Source organism: Chrysoperla carnea, chromosome 1, assembly GCF_905475395.1.
Source record: "Chrysoperla carnea chromosome 1, inChrCarn1.1, whole genome shotgun sequence".
Classification (NCBI taxonomy): Eukaryota; Metazoa; Arthropoda; class Insecta; order Neuroptera; family Chrysopidae; genus Chrysoperla; species Chrysoperla carnea.
In genome coordinates, this window is record NC_058337.1 from 68,016,731 (window position 1) to 68,032,406 (window position 15,676).

Below are 15,676 nucleotides of genomic sequence, written 5' to 3' on the forward strand. Positions count from 1 at the left end.
ATTATTTATTATAAATAAATAAGAAAAAAAATTTGTTTTTGTATCTAAAAGTTTGAAATTTTTATTGTCAATCAATTTGAAAATTATGTTATTAAGATCGCTTATATATTTTAAATTTTGCATTTTATTTGTTTATATTTTAAGTTTGATAACCTGTCAAAATATTTTAAATAAGTAATTGTTTTATTGACATTAATTAATGAAACTTTTTTATTTTCTTTTCGTTTCCGGTTTAATATTTTTAAAATTTTTAATGGTCCGGTTTGCAATTCAAGGTTAGTTTTATGTTAATTATGGGTGTATAGTGAATGGCGTAGATAGTGATTTAACTTTAAAATTTAAAAATATATTTTTTGTTAGGGATATCTTTTTGTGTTGAACTGTTAGAAATCACGATCTAAAACTAGCTGTGTATGTTTTTTAGAAGAGTATTTTTTTTAAATTTATCCAATTAGAATTGTACATTTTAATGAGGTGCAGAGTTTTTTGTATTAATATTATTACTCTTCTGTATGGAAATTTTTATAAGACACAACACAATATCAAAAAAATTAATACTTTGTCCAAAAAATAAGGTGACATTTGAATTTAAATTGCGCGCGTTTTTTGTGCATTATGAATTCCTTCCGCCCGGCCAAACATTCAACAAGGAATATTATTTGAACGTTATGCGTCATTTGCGTAACACTATCCGCCTAAAACTATTGGAATTGTGGAAAGACAATACCTGGTTTTTACATCACGATAATGCACCATCCCATACTGCACTCATAATTCGTGATCATTTCGTCAAAAACTCAACCCATATCGTTCCGCAACCAACAGATTCACATGTACTGGCGCCGCGCAACTTCTGGCTGTTCAGCAAGATCAAAAGACCGCTCCGGGGACACCGTTTTGATACGATAGAAGAGATTCAAGCCACAGCGAAGACGGCAACTGAAGGCAATCCCGGAAAGTGACTACAACCAGTGTTCGAAGATTGGAAAATCCGTTGGCATAAGTGCATTGCATAGGGAAGAGATTACTTTGAAGGGGGTGAAATTGATTTTGAAAAATAAATACAATGTCATACCTTATTTTTTGAGCACAGTATAAATGTTTTGTTTCGTTTTGTTCTTTGAAAAGATTCGGATAATTAAGTGATAGAATTTGTTTAGATTAATATAAGCGAAAACAAAACTTTTATAATAAATAAAGTAGTAGAAAATAAAATTTATTACAATTTATTGAATAAAACTATAATGGTAATTTACATTCATAGCCCAAAATAAAAAGTTCGATGTTTTCGCAAAAATTTCAAACCGTTCATATTGGAAGATTGAAATACCTGAGAAACTGGTTAGATGATAATTGTGTTACATTTTATTGCCTAAAATTTTAATGATTATAAAAATTTCCATTTGATGAATATAAGCTGGAAAATTCTCATCATTAAAACTATAATTAATGAGGCTTTATTTCTCTTTTATACATCGGATCGAAAAAATCTTAAAGATCGTTCTACTTAGAATTGTATATTAAAAATATCACGGTTTAAAAAACTGCTTATTTTCTTAGAGCCTAAGCAGTGGCGATAATTTACGGGAATATTTAGTTTAAACCATATAGATATAACTTATTTGTTTGAAAGAGCACAAAATCGTCAAATAAAAGTGACTAAAAATATTAAGCTTTCTAAAAATCTCTTTTTTAGAAAATATTAAGCTATTCAATAAATTTCCGTGAATATGAAGCTATCAGCGAGGTAATTTACTCGTAGGTATTTTTAAAAGGAAATGCTTTTACACGGTAATATAATTTATTTTTTATTATTATTATTATTAAATTTAGTCCGCGGGACAGAACCTTTTTTGTTAAATTATCGTAGTACAATACGTACTTGAATCTTCGTGAGTGGCTTTCTTTTGACGAGTCTACCAAAATTTCTCTTTAATGGCTTTTTTTAATGTGCTACATTTCAAATAAGCATGATAACGTCATATTTATGCTATCGGACTAAATAAACGCAGCAGACAATTAAGCTGACACTAAGTATGGCCACTTGATAACATTAATTATTATTAAAAAAATTCAGTAAAAGTGTTCTATGTATATATTGAAAAACAAAAATAATTAAGCATAGCATGTTCGGGGTGGTAGACAAGCTCAACGGTGCTGTAGTTTTATAGCATAGTGGTCATAGATTTAGATCGATAGCCTAAATACGATGTTTTTCTGTTCATTAGAAAAATAAACATTTTCGAAAAAAGTCGTAGAGAGAAAATTTGGTAGACTCACAAAAAGGAAGCCAATCACGAAGTTTCAAGTATGTATTAATCTTATAACTAACTCATAATGTATTGATCAAGTATTAAAAAGAGTGCTGTCCCGTGGACTAATTATTGTTTTATTATTTAAAAAATTAAAAAAAACCTGCCTTGTCACGTGTCATTTAATTTATATTGTATTTTAATTAATTATTATTATTACTATTAATTTTATAATGATAGTTCAAAGGTTCAATCAAAGTAAAAAAAAGAATCAATTATAAATGTATTCACTGAGCTGGTATATTCCGTTAGATGATTTATAATTTTATGTTTATATGACATTAAAAAAGAATCGTTTTTTTTTTTTTTTTTTTAAATCAAGATTAAGAAATTTTATCTGTATTTTATGCAATCTTTATTTTCATAATACTAAATATTAAATAATATTGAAATATTATAAATAAACTAAAATCCTGTTAGAATAAGAAGGTAACCAGGTACTTAAATTTACCTAAAACAAATTCTGTAATAAATGCTGTTAAAGAATTTATTATCAATTAAATATATTTTATTATATTTTATTCTATTAATAATTTTTTAAAGTGTATTTAAAGCAAAAAATGTCGCCCTATTAGTTCAGTTGGTTAATTCGTAACCAATTCCGCCCGCGGTATGCTTAGGGTAGGGGGTTCGATTCCCGCCGTCGCAACAATATGGACTGGTGTAGTGCACGGTATATGCATGAAGGAGGTGCACTCAGCTTCTGAAATTGAGGAGCTGATAATTATCAGCGGAAAGGTGGTAAAACACATATCTGGTATCACAATAGGCTCTATAGCATAAGTGTGTCCTTTGTGGACAGCCAATATAACCTAACCTAACCTAAAACAAAAAATAATTAGGATCTATTCAATTTTATACACTTGTCTAATTATCAGAAGCCAAATTTAATTTAATTCGAGGGAATACGTTTGTATTTTACTTCAGGAAAGTGAGTTAGTTGTAAGGTGAGTTTTTCTCACACTGCATACCTAAAAAATACTTATAGTTCAAGGGGCGGTATAAGGTCAATTTTCACCGACCTGGCAGACAGATGAGACATATTTTTTTATGAAATTTTATTGATTTTTAAACACTTCTATCATAGTTTTCCTATCAAAAAGTATTCATGGCTATTTTTAATTAAATTAATTTTAATCAATTTTTCCATTATTGTAGATCGTACGGTATTATTTTATTGTCACTGTTTCTTAATACAATTTTAATTCCTTCAGACATCCAGGAGTGTGTGGTAATTGAACTAGTGAAAATTCCATTACATATAGATACACTGCCGCTCAAAAAATATACGTACCTAAGTGTCGCATTTGATTTGAGCGCGAATGTGCATAAAAGCGTGCTTTAGTTATATTTATTTAATAAATTCTTCACATAAATAAAAATGTGTAACATACTATAATGTTTAAAAAAAAACACTTATTGATAGATAGTAATTTGTAATTCAAATGAATGCATTTAAATTTAATTTAAATATTTGATCTGAACAGATTCATGGTGCTTAAAAAAGATTTATTCAAAAATTGTGCCAAAAATGACAAACAAAAACTGCAAATAAAAATTCTATAATTTCTAACTTACTTTTGTACGGTAGATCCGAAGATTACCGTGCTTAAAAGTATTTATTCAAATGAATAGTTTAAATACATTGTACAAATCGAGTTTTTACTAATTTTTAAATATTCTTATGTTAATTAGTGAAACACTGAACTGGTTTCCATCGATTAAATATCATTTTAAAGATATTAACATAAATTCTTGCCTGTCTCTGATTTTATTTATAACAAAACCAAAGACAGATTATCTTGTCTTTATAAAATCTTGCAAAATATTACTTACCTGTATAAATATAAATATCTGACGCAAAAATAGATAAATTGATATGATTTAATAAAGTACATTTAACTTATAGGGTGAATATTTTTATCAACCCTTCTCCGAGAGATCGAAGCACGCTTTAAATTTATTTTTGTTTAACTTTGTATGATCTCGAAAAACATTATAGGATTTATTAATTGTATTGAGCCTTAATTTGTGGAATTCCATAATGATTAATAATAAAAACACAATTTTTATTTGCATTAATTCCGCTTTTTTAATTATTATTATTATTTTAATTATTATTTTTAATAATTATATTATCAAATAAAAATTGTGTTTTTATTATTAATAATTATTATAGGATTCTGTTCGGATTTGGATCGAACTTTTTCAAATTTTTATGTATTCTATCAAGTCTTTCAATATTACAAACAAATAAAAGGCACTTTTAATCATAAAAAAGTTTTTCTGTTTATAAAATTTTTGAAGACAAATACATTTTAAATCAAGTTTTGTGTTTTAAAATTTATACTTACAAAATTCTTACACAAGAATATGAGTAAGCAGACATTTGTATTTATACACATTTTTAGGACCTTTATATTACTTCAATATATTCGATTTATCAATAAATTTTCAATTTTAAATATGTAATTACGTTTATTTAACAGTGGTTCTAGAAAAAGTACTATTGATTACAATAAATTTTAAGTTGAATTACATTTAATGAATTTTAATTATAAAATTTAAAAAAATTGAAAGTAAGTGTAAATATATCTACTTAAAACAATTGATTTTAATATTTCATTCACTAGTTCGTGCGTAAATTATTCCCTGCCAAAATCACATTAACAGTTCAGTGGCCATAGCAACCTTTTAACATATTATAATAACATTCTTTCAATCCCATTCAAAACACCGTACTTAATTCACCAACACTCACTCAAACCCGACTATTTGAAAAAGCTTGAGGCGCTCAATTAAAAATATCAAAAATGAATCGGAACTCCTCATCTACTCCACGTGCCTAATTATTTTTCGATTCATTCTTGATATTAAGCGCCTCAAACTTTTAGAAATACTCGGGTATGAGTGACTCAAAGATAAAATTATTTTCTACTTTTTAGTACAATAAAAGGTTGTCCTTTAAAAAATATTTTTTATTAAAATTTTTGATTTAAGACTTAAAAAATGTATAAATATCAAATATGGTGGAAGCGATGGGAAAATCAGAACGCCACAACCTTACCCTGCATTGTTATCCAAACTAAATGTGCATGCAAAATTTTAGCTCAATCGGAAATCAAATTTGACTTGCAAGATTTGATTACAGACAGACAGCGGGGCAGGTAAAACTAATCCTACGATAATGTGAAAATGCAAATTATAAATAATTATTATTTAATTGAAGTTATTTCAACACATACAAATAGTATTATTTAATAAAATAATACGTTTTATAATATTTTCTACAAAAAAATTTAAATTCAATTATTTATGAAGAAATAAATGTGTTTTATGAATTATCATATGAGAGAAAATTTAATAGGCAATGTTAATATAATAAATTTATAATTAAATAAAATAATTAACTTAATTATTTTTGTGGTGAATAAATCAATTTTATTTCTTTCTGTTGTTAATTGAATTGTCAAAACTAATATAAAAGCTGTTATTTATTTTAGTAACTTGTTAGTAACTTTGTATAATAACGAAAGCACCATAGTTGTATGTACAACGATCAGAATTTTTGAATGGTTTTCTCTATATGTTTTACAATTCTTGAAGATTGAATATAACCGATATTCGGGTAAAAGATTTTACCCAACTGTACCAGAAACAGGGTTATATATCTAGATACAGATACAGATACTTCAAAAATAATAGTATCTAGATACAGATACAAGGTACAAGAAATATATACTTATAAATTTAACGAAAAAAAAAAGTGCAGTAGTTTACATAGCGACTTTAGCGGGCGAGACCCATTAAAAATCTAGACCGCCTCATGTTGCCAATAATGATTCTTTAGGTATACTAAGTTTAGTCCCAAGTTTGTAACGCTTAAAAGTATTGATGCTAAGCAAAAATATCTGGTATAAGTGTTCATAAAATCACCTAATTAGTCCATTTCCGGTTGTATGTCTGTCTATCGTCTGTCGTCTCTCATCTGTCTGTCGTCTGTCTGTCGACTGTCTGTCGTCTGTGTGTCGTCTGTCATCACGATTACTCAAAAACGAAAAGAGATATCAAGCTACAATTTTGATAGCGCGCTTAGGACGTAAAAAGTGAGGTCGAGTTCGTAAATGAGAAACATAGGTCAATTAGGTCTTGGGTCCGTAGGACCCATCTAGTAAACCGTTAGAGATAGAACAAAAGTTTAAATGTAAAAAATGTTCCTTATATAAAAAAAAAAAACTTTTGTTTGAAATATTTTTTCGTAAACATTACTGTTAACCCGTGAGAGAGCAAATAATGCGCAAATTTTATAGTATATAGATATTAAAAGGGAATATCAGTTATGTATGTTTGACATGTATGTATGTGTAATGTGATATAGTAATCAGCATTGCCTATACATGGTATTTCAACAATTAACTCAGTCAATTGTTTGTTTTCACATGTTTTAAATTATTTTGCTATACATACTTAGATTTAGGAACAAAAACCAAATAAACTAATTTCAGATATACCCAATCAAATTGAAGGTTATAAATCTTAATAATATTAAAAAATAAACCATGAAAATCATTATTATCCAATTAAAAATGTGTGAAAAAAGAAATTTTTTGCGTGTTTATTTGAATGCAATAAATATTTGAATATTATGTTAATTTTAATTAACATGTGAGTAGTACTTAATAGATGTCTTCTTACAAGTTAACGTGTGAATAATGTTTAAAAAAATTACACGTCAAAATTTTATTTTATTTATATATTTTGTAAACATACGACTTTAATTTCTGATTTATTCTCTTTGAGCATCGATCAAAAATTCCAAAAAACTTTCGAAAATGCCAAAACTGTCTGAATTAATTTGTACGTTCTTTTCTCCATTGAGTCTATTCACAAATCTCTGATTGGAATAATCCAAAGTGGAGTTTTTTTATTATGCTCAAATTATATAATTATATTATAGACTTGCTTACCTTCCCATCGCTTCCACCATTTACTTTAAGAACTTTGCATTACCCACTCAAACCCGCACACAGATACTGTTTCTAAACTCTATTATTATCAATGATAAGCTAAGAGCTATCTTTTATAACCTTGAGGAGCTTTAGATTTGATTGGAACCATTTGATATATATTACCCGTGCCTTAAAGATGTTCAACAACTCTTCTTCTATTAAAAACGAAAAGTCGCGTCGGTTTGTAATTAAGAAAAAGCAAAGTAAACGTTATACCTTTCAACTCAACAAATCTTATGCTTGAATTTTATTGAATGTATTTTTGACTTAAATTATTTAAAATACAATGTCTTTTCGTTTAACTCTACCTAATTAACCCTGATTTCTTCGCACATAAAAAGTATTCTGTCAAAAGTGTCAAATATAATTTTAATATGTAGATAAAATCGTGCAATCGAAAATAACATCTTTCCATTATTGATTAATTAAGAACATAGTTTAACATGTAAATAGCTGGGCTGCCAACGACCATATTTAAAATAGTGGTACACATGTTTTTACGATCCAAAATACAACACAACAAAAATGCAATAAAATTAATTCGTACCATGTAATTCTAAAAATATTTGTATACATATTATTATTAACTTTGATGAAGTCAAGTCAGTATAAAAAACAATGTTGTTTATACATTTATTGATAATAATATAGGCAATCATTTATATTTGACCACCCAACACAATGACTCGTATAAACTTAGTATTTTATAATACACAAAATATTAAGACAAGGCTACTACTATATGGCAATAAAATTGATATTTCACTCAAAATTTCACTATTGTTTTTGTGATATTATTCATAAAAATAGAGATTAGATTCATATGATTTGCAAATTGTGTGTGCCGTTAAACATTAATTAAGCAAAAGGGACCACAGGGTATTTCTTTCCAGTTCATTGTAGCCTCTCTTAAACATTTACATTGCAAAATTTCCAAATTAAATAAAGCTCATTATTCTCTCAATATTTACTTCAGACAAGTCTTTCAGGAGGCTTAGAAAACTATGCTTCCTAAATTACTAACCGTCAGCTATGAATAGTCGAGTAAGAAAGCAAATTATTGGAACAATGTTCCTTATCGCATGTTATTGTTCTGACTTGTTTGCTGGTTCGGAGATAAAACCAAAGTGCAAAAAAAAAAAAACGACAGCAAAATTCGACATGTAGGTTACCTAGGAAACTAAAACTTTTTCAATCGCTTGCCATGAATTTTGAGAAAATGCAAAAATATTTGTATTTTTATTTTTCAAGTTAAAGCTAAAAATAATTAAAAGTAAGTTCAGTGAAATTTTTATGTAATGTCATAATATCCTGATGAAACCAAACGTAATCTACGCACATATTGGGTTGACTACTAAAACAGTTTGTCTTTTTAAACTAATACTACAATTAATTCATACAGGGTATCCCACGGCACCTGTCGTTCTTTTCTTTTCTTTTCTATAGCATTTTCTCGTTGGTAGTGGGCAAATAAGCATTGATATTAAGCATTTTATAATTACATCGTACGAGAAATTTAATTTTCAAAAAATGAATAATAATTCATAAAAATTCAAGATAACCATCGTATAATGAATGCTCTTGTAAACTCCTCTATAATATTTTGATCTGTAAATACGAATAGAATCTGCTTCCTTGAACTTTTCAATTCAATTTTCACCCACTGCCAGACGTCTGCCTGATAAGAAAATTTTCAGGTTTATAAATTGTCGGTAACAGTAGAATAATACCATCGGCCTTATATTATAACGGAATTTGGATATACGAAACAAAGTGAAAATTTGAATAATAAAGTGTAAGGAAGGCTTAAATTTAAAATATCGTAGTTTTAAAAGCTTAATTAACATGAGGCTTCAAAGTAAAATATTTGTATTATACTTGATATAAAATTGAATGTTAAAAGCGTGGAGAGCCTGATTACTGATAAATAGTCAAATTATAAGAATGCATGTAGAGAGCATCTCACGCTTTTTGAATTTTTTTTGTTCATTAAACTTGTACTTTTTAGTCTGAATCTAATACAATGTGTTAAATTTCACTTATACCGAAGGAGAATTGTAAAGAACAGGTCATTCTGAATTTCGTACTGGGTATGGGCTGGAATCCGTGGATTGGTAATCGAAAAGTATAGCTTTTTATTGCATATAAAATCCTATCTTTACTTAGGTATAATTTGGAATACCACCTAAAAAGATTACGATTACCCATTGCAAAACATTATGAAAAGGTTACACGAATCATTGACAATAAATAAAAAATTTTTAATAATTACGATGTTATTATTACTTTTTTTTTTTGATTTTAAAGGTTAACAACATTTGTTTAATAATAAAACAATAATAGCGGTGTTTATTTACTTTTATATTTAAATCTAAGCGGGAAAGGGTTGGGTATATTTTAAAAATTTTTATGCATGGAAAATATTTAATTTTTTCTATTGATATTTTGTGAATGTGCGTATAGATTTTTTTTTATTTATTTAAATTAAAATGATCTATTGATTTTTAAAAAATGATTTTTTAATTGTGAAATCATAAAAAAATTATTAATGACCTCTTATAATTTGCGCAATTGATGTGAAGTTTTTTTTTTTGTGGCCTTGTTCTTTTGTTATATTTATTTGCATATTTAAGAAAAAAATATATATTTTATGAAATTTTGAAATAAATATTTGACAATCATACTTGTTTTATTTAATTATAAACCAAATTTTAACAAGGCTAACCGTAAATTGACGGTACCTGTTATGTACTTTGATACCTATGTAATGTATCAAGAAATTATCTAGTCACAACACGGCAATCAATTCAATATACAGAGTGTTCTGTTATTGACTGCAGATCGTTGGCCTACAGAATAAGCTCATAAAGACGAAGGGAAAAGTTTAATTTTCGATCTGAAGCGTACTTTGATAGATAATTAATCAAATAAATTAATATAATATTAATACAAAATAAATAGTTTAATCGAATCGCAGTTCACTTAGATATTAAAGGCAATACCAAAAATAATTATGCAATTGAAATGAAATTTGACATGTTATATAATTTGGTCAGATAAAAATACTCATCCACTCAAATTAAGTTCCAAAAAACTGGAATCTACTACATTTGATCCATCTTTAAAGAAGGGTTATTTTAATATTTTCATAGTAAATGCAGAATCATTTAAATACCGACATCTGGGGAACATATTTAAAAAATAAGATTTTTATACCATGTATATGAAATATACCAAGGTATACTAAGTTTAGTCCCAAGTTGGTAACGCTTAAAAATATTGTTGCTATGAACAAAATTTTGGTATAGATTTTCATAAAATCACCTAATTAGTCCATTTCCGGTTGTCTGTCCGTCTGTCATCCCGATTACTCAAAAACGAAAAGAGATATCAAGCTGAAATTTTTATAGCGTGCTTAGGCCGTAAAAAGTGCGGTCGAGTTCGTAAATGAGCAACATAGGCCAATTTAGTCTCGGGTCTGTAGGACCTACCTTGTAAACCGTTAGAGATAGAACAAAAGTTTAAATGTAAAAAATGTTCTTTACAAAAAAATAAACAACTTTTGTTTGAAACATTTTTATGCAAATATCATTGTTTACCCACGGGTGCGCAAATTATGTGCAAATTTTAAGGTTTGTATTATATGGGAATATCAGTTATGAATGTGTGGCTATGTAAGAGTGGATATCTTTCTTTACTTACGTGACGTCAAAAACAAACGATTGCATCTTAAACACTGTCTATACATGGTATTTCAACAGTTAAGTCAATTTTTTTTTCACTTATTTTATTTTAGGAATATAAAAAACTTTATAAAATAATGTAAGTTTACAGTTTATAATATGTTTGGAATAATAATAATCATATTTTTAATAAACTTATTAACTTTTATATTATGATTAACAATTTAGAATAAATGGTTAACAATATAGAATAATTTATTTTTATAATAACAACACATTTTTTAATTATTTCTTTGATGGTCATTGAAAGTTAACTTTGTAAGTACGTACATTAAATTCATTAGTTAATTAATTTGTTTAATTAGTTAGAAAATGTGTAAATATTATATTATTGTAATCGAACCATAATTCCCATACGCTAATTTCTAAATGGATTTCATAATAATTATTCAATTAAAAAAAATATTGTAAAATGATTTGTCTTTTAATTAATGTTTTTATTAGATAAGACCATAAAAAAAACTTTTAAAAAACGGCAATAAAAGATTGCAATTAATATTTTAAACATGCGTACTATGTACAATGTATTACGCTATGAAATACGCATAATTGTATATAATTATTGCAATCAAAGAACTGTGAAAAAATGTTTTGTTATTAGAATTACAAATAAAAAAATATTCATTGACCCATTTCTTAGTTATAGTTACCTATACCTGTAAACTTTCAATGTTTGTATTGTCTACTGTTTTGAAATAAATGATATTTTGAAAACTTTAAATTTTGTGTTCACAGTATTCATTGTGAGCGTAGTCATGGTAGGGACAATAAAATCGATGCCAGCGCTTCCAGGGAAAAATTGCACAAATCAAATTGCACAAATATTATTTTTCAAATGTAAATTATCATAATTATTTATTTAAATTTATGTGACAATAATATTAAATTTTCAATGCCATCCATACAATTATATAATTAATGTAGTATATCATTACCATGGAAGCGCCTCTAAAAAAACTCGGTGCGAATTGGAAAATGTGAGAAGATGGTCTATTTTCAAATGCTATTTGACATTGCTATTGCGTAACATTCGGTCAAGTTGGTCGAGTATTTTTCTATAATTTTTTGTTTTTATAATATTCTTTATTATACTGGGAAGTTATTCGTGTGGATATCGAGAGATGCACCACATCCATCTCAGGGCTTGTTTTTATTCAAAAATTGGAAGAATCATGAAGCAGTTTCATTGCTGACACTGACAGTCTACTTGTCTCAGAGATTAGAAGCCACTTAACAAAAAATTGGGAGAATCGAAATAAAATGAAGGGTACTAATTATTCCTATGGATAGGTACATATTAAAATTTATTTATTTAATGATTACAAATTCACTGGGTATTTAATTAAGTGGTTTTTAAGTAGTTTTAAGAGGCTATTACGTATGGTATGTTAAAAAAGCTAATAAGACGGTTGTAATTTCGGAACGTCTCTATAAAACTATTGTTCAGTATTGACATTAACAAAATTATTGTATCTTATGTTAAAATAGCTATAATCTATTTTAAATTTTTTTTTTTCTCGATTTCATGTTGATTTTCTTACACATTTGACATTTTCTTTCCTGCTCCCTTTACTTCGAAATAATTTTTGATCTGCACGGGTTTTATTAGACATTAATAAATTCGTAAAATCTTTATAAAAATTTGAAATAAATTGCTAACTTAATTTTTGAAAAATAAGAACGATAATTTCTTCTTTTTTTTTAAATTTAAATAATTTGGACATGGCTTAGATTATTGACCTAAAAAATTAAAAATGTTATTTGCTTAATAACGGGTTCTTAATTTTAATATATGTATTATTAGCGGAAATACCCCACATTAAACCAGTCACCTGAAGATCATTCTTGGGAATCCCAAAGTTCAAATATATACTTATAGCTAATTTACGCACGAGATAACTAACTACGAACATTATTACGTATAAAAATGACCTTAAACTGGTGAAAAAAATATTCTAGAAAATTTTGTGTAAATAATCTTATTTTTATACGTAGAATAATCATTATTATTAAGTAAGTAAGTAATTGCTTTTTTTCTATCAATTTATTTTTAATTTTTTTAGTTTAAATAAAATAAAAACCAGTTTCAATTATTGATGGAAAATTTTCACATTTAAAACAAATTCTAGTTCATTTGGTCGTTTAATAAGTTCAATGGCACAGAAAACGGAATTAAATAGTTTCGAGTATTTTTTATCTAAACAACTAAAAAATATTTTTTTAAATTGTGCTAGACATGTGGACACCGGTTTTTTAGGTGAACGTCGATTATTGATTGGCTAATATGTAGTGGGTGAAAAATTATTGAAATAAAATATTCAAATATGCAAATAATTAACAGTATACTTCCGATCAAAATATTTAAAACAAGTTATATGTGAAAAGTTATGTTTTTTAAGTTAATGGTTATATTGTTTTTTTGTTTTAAAATTTAATTTTTTTTGAAAACAATGAACTTTTTGAAACTGTTACACAGGCACTCCATAAATTGTAAGATCGGTTTTTTAAAACTTGATTTTCAGTTAGTTTTGTACCTATTATTAAGTAGGATTATATATACATATAAACTTTAATTGGATCTTTGTAAATATAATATGTTTGGAAGTTTGCGTATTGCTGTATCTCAGTGATACAACGCAGCTAAATTGTTCAAAAATTAAAAACAATAGAAGTAAAATTATTTATTAGGCTATGTATTCAGAAATTCAAAAAAGTAAATAAAACAGCAAAATATTGTATTAATGAAGAAAAATTTTTGTTTAAAATGGAATTTTTTATAATTATTAATTAACTCGACAGGAGCTTTTAATCACATTTTATTATCAGAAAATTCATTAACACAAAACAAATTACTTCTGAGCAATAAAATTTCCATCAATAATAATGCAAAATTTTTGCCAGTGATTGTTATCTCTTACAACTTTGTAAGTATATATACTTAAAACCCATTGTTTGTAATGTTTGGGCATGCTTGGAGTACTATTCCTTTATACAGAAAAAATATTAATTTGGCATTAATATGTTTTTTTTCTAGACCAAAAGCCCTAACAAAAGTTAGAACATCTTTGAATGAGATTTATTTAATATTTTTAATAAGGGTAAGCTCTGGAAAAGGAAATGGATAAACAAGGGATGGGAGGGTATGTGCGCAAAGCACAAAATTTTGAATTTTTCAAAATCAAAAATATTTTTGTATTTTTTGTTTAGTTCTAAGCAAAAAAGTACCCTTACGATTTTTTCTCTAGACGCTTAGTTTTCGAAATGAAAATTCTTGAAAAATTAGCAATTTTTTAGGAAAATGTGTTACTTTTTCAATCTCTACTAATGTTTTTTATTTTAAATTTCCGAATACCTATCGCTAACTTTTTTATAAAGCTTATTCACACCCATATTTTAATATATGTCAGCCCTCAGGAAACACTCTTGAAAGGAATAAAAATCGCAAGTTGGACACAGAACCTTTTTTCCAATTTTTCTCAAAAACGTCCAAAACAATATTTTTCATCATGATGTCAATATCTTAAAAATCTTGCAATATTAGCAACTTTAACTGAGACCTTATTCTCAAAAGAATAGTGCAGGATCCTTTATCTTTTACCATGCAGGCTTTTGATAAATTGACTATTGACCATAAACCATTGATTGAAATCGTTCAAATATTTTTTAACTCTAATGTATTTATAATAATTTGGCAGGTATGCTAAATATAAATATTTATTAAAATTTTGAAGATGAGTATTTAAAAATATTGACGTTGTCATTCAAATTCAAATATGAGTCATTCGAATATTAATGAACAAATACACACTCTCACACTCCCAAGCCCGAGTTTGACCTTTTACGCGTTTTATATTAAAATCCATATTGAATTGATTGATTTTCAATGTAAAAAAAATACTTGATCCACCCGGATAGTGAATATCTCTTAATCTTAATAACTGTGACGAAATTGGCAATGCCTGAAGCGTACGATTCTTCTTAAATTTCATGGTTTAGCATAAGTTAAATGCTAAAAATAGGTACTTTTAATCGTATAATAATTTTTTTGTTCAATGTTTATATTTTTTTTGGAGTAATTTTATGTTTAAATAAAGATAATTAAAAATAAACTGGTCTAGTTTATTTGTTTTCAAGGTTCCAAAAACACATTTTATAACTCAATATCTTTTTGCCCAGAAGGGAAATTATTTAATATTGTGATATGGTACTTTTACTACTTTTACAAAGTTACAATGTCCCGAATATTTGTTATAAAATATTTAATAAAGGCTTACTTTATTATCAAAATTATTCAAAGAGTATGAAATAGACTATAAACCATATTTAACATTGAAATCAAAACGACACAGAATATATTTTACTTTTTAAACATTTATAAGAGTTTGTGTAAATTCATAAGAGTTTAGGGTTAGGATCATTGGTTATTGTAGTACTTTTAGCAACCGCCTTTTATTTTTATTACTAAGGTGAGTCCTGTGGGCGATTGGTATATATGGTATGCATTTTAATAAGGCCAGAAATTCGGGATGTCTTTGGTATTGGAATTTTATCAACTATCCGTCAAGTAGAATTTTTCTAATTTTTCTAATGTGGTGACTAAGCCCGCTGGCTC

General features: G+C 26.9%; 1 protein-coding gene across 2 annotated transcripts in view; it reads right to left on the reverse strand.

Annotated features, from left to right (window-relative positions):
- The window catches only part of LOC123304522 (elongation of very long chain fatty acids protein AAEL008004-like), a 42,530-nt gene that overhangs the window by 23,862 nt on the left and 2,992 nt on the right, over positions 1 to 15,676 (reverse strand). The window lies entirely within an intron of this gene.